We start from the raw sequence: 6,000 nt of genomic DNA on the forward strand, positions 1-6,000 counted from the left end.
GAAATCTCAGGGCTGGTCTCCTTCAGAATGGACTGGTTGGATCTCCTCGCAGTCCAAGGGACTCTCAAGAGTCTTCTCCGACACCACAGTTCAAAAGCATCAATTCTTCGGTGCTCAGCCTTCTTCACAGTCCAACTCTCACATCCATACATGACCACAGGAAAAGTCATAGCCTTGACTAGACGGACCTTTGTTGACAAAGTAATGTCTCTACTTTTGAATATGCTATCTAAGTTGGTCATAACTTTTCTTCCAAGGAATCAGCATCTTTTAATTTCATGGCTGTAGTCACCATCTGCAGTGATTTTGGAGCCCAAAAAAATAAAGTCTGACACTGTTTCCACTGTTTCCCCATCTATTTCCCATGAAGTGATGGGACCAGATGCCATGATCTTCGTTTTCTGAATGTTGAGCTTTAAGCCAACTTTTTCACTCTCCTCTTTCACTTTCATCAAGAGGCTTTTTAGCTCCTCTTCACTTTCTGCCATAAGGGTGGTGCCATCTGCATATCTGAGGTTATTGATATTTCTCCCGGCAATCTTGATTCCAGCTTGTGTTTCTTCCAGTCCAGCATTTCTCATGATGTACTCTGCATTTAAGTTAAATAAGCAGGGTGACAATATACAGCCTTGACGTACTCCTTTTCCTATTTGGAACCAGTCTGTTGTTCCATGTCCAGTTCTAACTGTTGCTTCCTGACCTGCATACAGGTTTCTCAAGAGGCAGGTTAGGTGGTCTGGTAGTTCCATCGCTTTCAGAATTTTCCACAGTTTATTGTGATCCACACAGTCAAAGGCTTTGGCATAGTCAATAAAGCAGAAATAGATGTTTTTCTGGAACTCTCTTGCTAGACTCAAGAATTCACATTTTGTTCTAAAGCTTCCTGGAGATGCTGATAATCGGCCAGGCTTGGGAAATGCGAGCTTGTGGGAAGCAGAGTAGCTGGTGACTGAAGGCTGTGACCAGGGAAGGGTCACACGGAGCCAGCACTACGCCTGGCAGGTTGTCAGGCTCCTAAGTCTTCTTCGACTCAGAGAGTCTAACAGCCCTTTTCAAAGTGTGGCCCCTGGACTACTGACTTCAGAACAACCTGAATGAAAGCGGGACTTTTTAAAATGTAGATTCTAAGGTCCAACCCCAGCCTACAAGCTTACAGTCTCCTGGGGTGAGGCTCAAGAATGGGCACTCTTTGCAGGCTGTCGGGGCGATGGCGGCACGAACGTATGAGAATTACTGACTCCCGGTCCCCAGGGTGCTCAGGGCACCTGCTTGCGTCCGGCACCTTAAGGCACATCTAACATCTTGAGAGAGAAAAGTTCCCATCTGCTCATCTTAGGAGTTCCCTGGTGGCCTCGTGGTTAGGACTCTGGGCCCAGGTTCAATGCCTGATCCAGGAAGCGAGATTCTGCAAGCCACATGGCGCGGTCAAAAAAAGAAAACCAGGGCATCTTGGATGATTCCAAGAACCCAGCAAGGGAAGGTACCAACTGTGCCCACTCCCACGGACTTCCCTGGTTAAGAATCCGTGCTTCCACTGCAGGGGATGCAGCTTCGACCCCTGGTCAGGGCGCTATCCTGCGTGCCATATGGTCAAAAAAACCAAACAACAAGTGCGCCCACTGCTCAGAGCATCAGCCCTGCGGGGGACCAGCAAAGCGCTGTACGCAGCCACGTATCGCACAGGTGTGGGGACTGAGGCCTGCGTCTTGTCCACGGTCAGCAACGAGTGAGGGGCAGAGCCAGCCCGGCAGCCAGGGGCCCGCGCTCCAGCCTCCCCACGGCCTGGCCACCTGCCTCCCCTTCTCCAAGTCTGCTCCGGGTGAGCGGAGCACCTCAGCCAGCCCTATGGCCCCTGGAAGACAGCATGGCTTTACTCGGAAGACTCCTGCCGTCTCCACCATGGATGGTGATAAAGCGCCTTGTGCTCCAGGGAGGAGGGGGCCTCAGAGAATGGAAGGAGCAGGAACAGTTTGGTATGGACCCCAGGGAGACGGGAGAGGGTCACATTATCAAGCTCAGTAGGGAGGCTCCCCAAACTGAGCCATCAGTCCACAGGGCCTGAGTTTAAACTGTCCTGGGAAACCACCGACATCAGCGTTTCTCCGTCTGCACAAGCGCTCTGGGGGAACACCTGTGTCCTGAAATACGCTAATAGAGTCTTACTGCAAAAAAAGGAAAAACGTGTTCGGTGGTCAGACCACGAAGCACCAGAGCAGAAATCAAAGCGCTAGGACTCCAGAGTCTGCTTAAATCGTGACACAGATGAAGCAAGCTGGAGGCCGAGAGGATTACAGGCCTTGCCCAAAGTCACAGGGCTGGGGGGTGGGGGGGTGAGCCTGCAGCCGCCTCCAGGGTCCCCAGGGCACCCAGCGTGCTTATAGGGTTCCTCTCAGCAAGACAGAGGACAGACCGCAGACGCAGTGAGGGGAGGGGAGGGGGCGGCGAACGGGGAGGCGGGACCGAACCATGCGCACTGCCACGCAGGAGGCAGCCAGCGGGAGGCTGCTGCGCCACGCGGGAGCTCAGTGCGGAGCCCTGGGGTGGCCTGGGGGTGGGGCGGGGCGGCGGGAGGCAGGCTGAAGACGGAGACGTGTGTGCACACAGCTGGTTCACACCGTTCGGCAGGAACTAACACGGCACTGCCAAGCAATTATACTCCAATTTTAAAAAGAAAATTGCAGCGGAAATCCTTAGTAAAAAAAGATCCCTCATCTACTGTCATTGTTCTTGCTCTAGGGCTTCTGATGGGAGGCCGGGGGATGGGGGGACAGGGGGCGGGAAGTGGGAGGAGGAAGTCACCCCTGTGAGCTCGCCCAGGAGGTGCGGCGGCGAATCCAGCTTCCCACTCCTCTGCGGCTCTTGGGTCTGCCGCTACTGGCTGTGGGACCCGGGGCAGGCCACAGCCCTTCTCCAGGCTAAGACGACCCGTATGTAAAATCAGGAGAGGGGACTGGATAATCCCAGAAGGCCCTTCCAGTCCTAAACCCCACTGTCCCACCCTCAGCCCCCACCGCCCCCGAGCTCTCCCTGGGCTCTGTACACGGTCGCGGCCTGCGCTCCAGGGCCGGGCTGCCCGTGAGGCTGAGCTCTGGCCAACAGCGGACTAAGCACGGTTTTGCTCTCCCGGACGTGGTCCCGTCAACATCTCCACTGTGACTCATCCAGCGAGTGTCTGCAGATCGGGCCCCCATCGCCACTGCTCCAGGGTGGGTGGACAGGGTGGGACCCAGAGGGCAGGTTTTGCCCAAAGCTCCATATGATGGGCTGAGAGGCAAGACGATCCCCCACAGACCCCCACCGCTGCCCCTGGGCGTTTAAGTCCAGCCCTCGCATGCAGGTAACTATGGTGTGGCCCTCGGGAAAGCCAGCCAAACTCTTTAGACCTCACTTTTCACATCTGCAGCGTAGCCAATAACACCCAGCTCCGCGGTATCAGGGAGCCTGCCGCTCAGTTACACATAAAGCGGCCCACTCCGGGCCAGGTACACAGCGGTGCCCCGTCAGTGCTCACACCATAAGCGCTATCTAACTATACGGCTCCCTGAGAGGTTTTCTCAATCCAGTCCCCCCTTCCCCTCAAGGGACAGAGAATGGGGAGTAGGAGGACAGTGGCAAACGCCTGATTGTTGCAGACACCCGGAAACCAGAAACCTCACACCTGTAAATTAAGAGACCCTAGAGTCTCCACCTGCCCGTTTTGCAGAAGAGAAAACTGAGGCTGAGGGTGAAGTCAGGGGTAGGGTGAAATGTTGCCCAAGCTCTCCTGGCTGGTTTGAGGAAGGGGTGGGAGTAGAACCCAGGTGCTGGGCTCCCAGCCCAGGGCTCTTCCTGAGGCCCTGCGCAGTGAAAGAGCAGAGGGTCAGACTCTCTGAAATGCTGCCCCCAAGTGGCTGTGAAATGATGCTGCTGTTTAGTCCTGCAGTCGTGTCCGACTCTCTGTGACCCCGTGGACTGTACCTGCCAGGCTCCTCTGTCCATGGAATCCCAGGCAAATACTGGAGTGGGTTGTCATTCCCTTCTCCAGGGGATCTTCCCTACCCAGGGATCGAACCCGCGTCTCCTGCATCGGCAGGCAGATTCTTCACCGCTGAGCCACCTGGGAAGCTCCTGAAATGACGACCAAGGGGCTTTGGGCCACTGGGGCTCTGAGGCCTTGTGATAAAGCTCAAGGGGCTGGACCAGATTTGGGGTGCCCCCAAAGTGGGGTGGCCAGAAAGCAGAAGCCCCTCGGGTCTCCATCAGGCAATTTGCCAAGGAAGTCTGATGGGGCCCAGAGGGGCTTCAAGGGGAGGCTCCAGAGCCAGGCACACCAAGGTTTACGTTCCGTCACTGATGAGCTGTGTGACTTTGGGCAAATTACTTACCCTCTCTGATCTTCAGCTGCCCCATCTGTAAAATGGAGATAATAACCCTACAAACCTGCAAAGATTCCCACAGAGAGCCAAAAGAGGACAATGCGTGCGGCCTGGCACATTCAGCAAACACTGCTTATGTGTTCACTCCCTTGGAAGCACGTTTAGTACCATCCCTGCCTCACAGGTGGGGCAAAGCAAGACTCCAGAGAGCCAAGACAGCTGCCCCAAGTGACCAGGCCCTGGGACCTCCTCCCCATGTCTCCCCGCCCCCAGGAGGAGGCCTCTTCCTGGCATCAGTAATACACAGCCGGGGCCCCCAGCCCCCTCCGCCCTGAGACCGCCCCCGCCCCTGCAGGCCTCACATGACCTGGCCCAGCCCGAGAGTTTTCCAATCACTCACTGGGGAGGAAGCCAATGCCCCATGAAACTGCTTAAACACGGCTCCGGCTACTGGGAAGGCAGGTTCCCAGCTACCAGCAGTGACCCAGCTCCTCCCCCGGCCCCCCAGGGGCACCACCCGTCCTCTGAGACGCCAAAGGGCAACACTTAAAGGCACGAGGGGGCCTGCGGATGATGATGGTCCGTGGCACTCCGGCGAGCCCCTCTCTGCAAGTTACTCACCACCTGCTTCCACCCTTGAGACTCCGGCTGAGGAACCAGTACCTGGGTGCCCTGCCATGCTGTGTGGCCTCAGGCAAGTTGCTTAACCTCTCTGCGTCTCAGGAACCTCTTTAGTCAAGGGAAGTGAACAGAGTTTGGGAAGCACGGAGGAGGCAGCAGAGTCCGAACAATGACCCAAGTCAGAGAGCCTGCGACAGCCCTGAGGCCTCCCTGGCCTCGCCTGTTCCTCCCAAGGCAGTCTCCACCCAGGACAGAAAGTTCTGAGCACACTGATCACGTCCCTCCCCAGACTGAAACTCTTGAACTGTGAGCTCCTAGTGAGCCGGTGGGTTCTCAGGCGGAGCCCTGGGCCACACCTCCTCTGCCAGGCGGGAGGTACAGTGCACTCACCCAGCCCCTGAGCACACCGGGGCCACCTCCTCTCCTTCACCAACTCCCTGCTCCGCCCAGCACCCCCCCACCCCGGGGTAGTTCCCTGAGCTCCTCTGCGGGTCTCCCCCACCGCGGGGTAGTTCCCTGAGCTCCTCTGCCGGGTCAGGCGCACCCCCACCATCAGTTACCTTCCTGTCCCCACACCCGCCCCAGACACGTGATCACCGTATCTCGCTCATCTCTAGCTGCGAGCCCAGCACCCGGCTCCTGGTAAGTGTCGGACACAAACGCGCCAGGCGGGAGGAAGGCGAGGACAAGCAAGCGGCAGCACAGTGACCGACCCTGAGCCCCGGCGTCCTCCGCTGCAAGCTGGGTGGCCCTGGGGGGAGGCGGCCGGCTCGCTGGCCGGGTGCCCTCACCCCCTGCCGCGGGGCACCTCACCTCTCGGGCCTCTCCCCGCCCCTGCAGAGTTAGCACAGAACAGCACCCGCAGCTCACCCATGGTGAGGGCTCGGGGAGTCAGTCCCCCCGGGGGGCGGAGTTCGGTCTGGCAGGAAAAGGGGGCTCCTTGCACTTGACCTCTGGGGAAGGCAAGTGGGAGGGGGGCGTGACGGGGCGCTGAGCTTCTGCCGCAGGGTCCTCCGAGCGCCTG

At 57.7% G+C, this 6,000-nt stretch overlaps 1 protein-coding gene across 1 annotated transcript in view; it reads right to left on the reverse strand.

Moving 5' to 3' along the window:
• Positions 1–5,061, reverse strand: part of ARHGEF10L (Rho guanine nucleotide exchange factor 10 like) — a 147,792-nt gene extending 142,731 nt beyond the window's left edge. The window contains exon 1 of the mRNA XM_068966878.1: positions 5,019–5,061. The gene's annotated coding sequence lies outside the window, so the exon portion shown is untranslated. The remainder of the gene's footprint in view (positions 1–5,018) is intronic.
• Between the last annotated feature and the right edge of the window lie 939 nt (positions 5,062–6,000).

This window comes from Capricornis sumatraensis, chromosome 3 (genome assembly GCF_032405125.1).
Source record: "Capricornis sumatraensis isolate serow.1 chromosome 3, serow.2, whole genome shotgun sequence".
Lineage (NCBI taxonomy): Eukaryota > Metazoa > Chordata > Mammalia > Artiodactyla > Bovidae > Capricornis > Capricornis sumatraensis.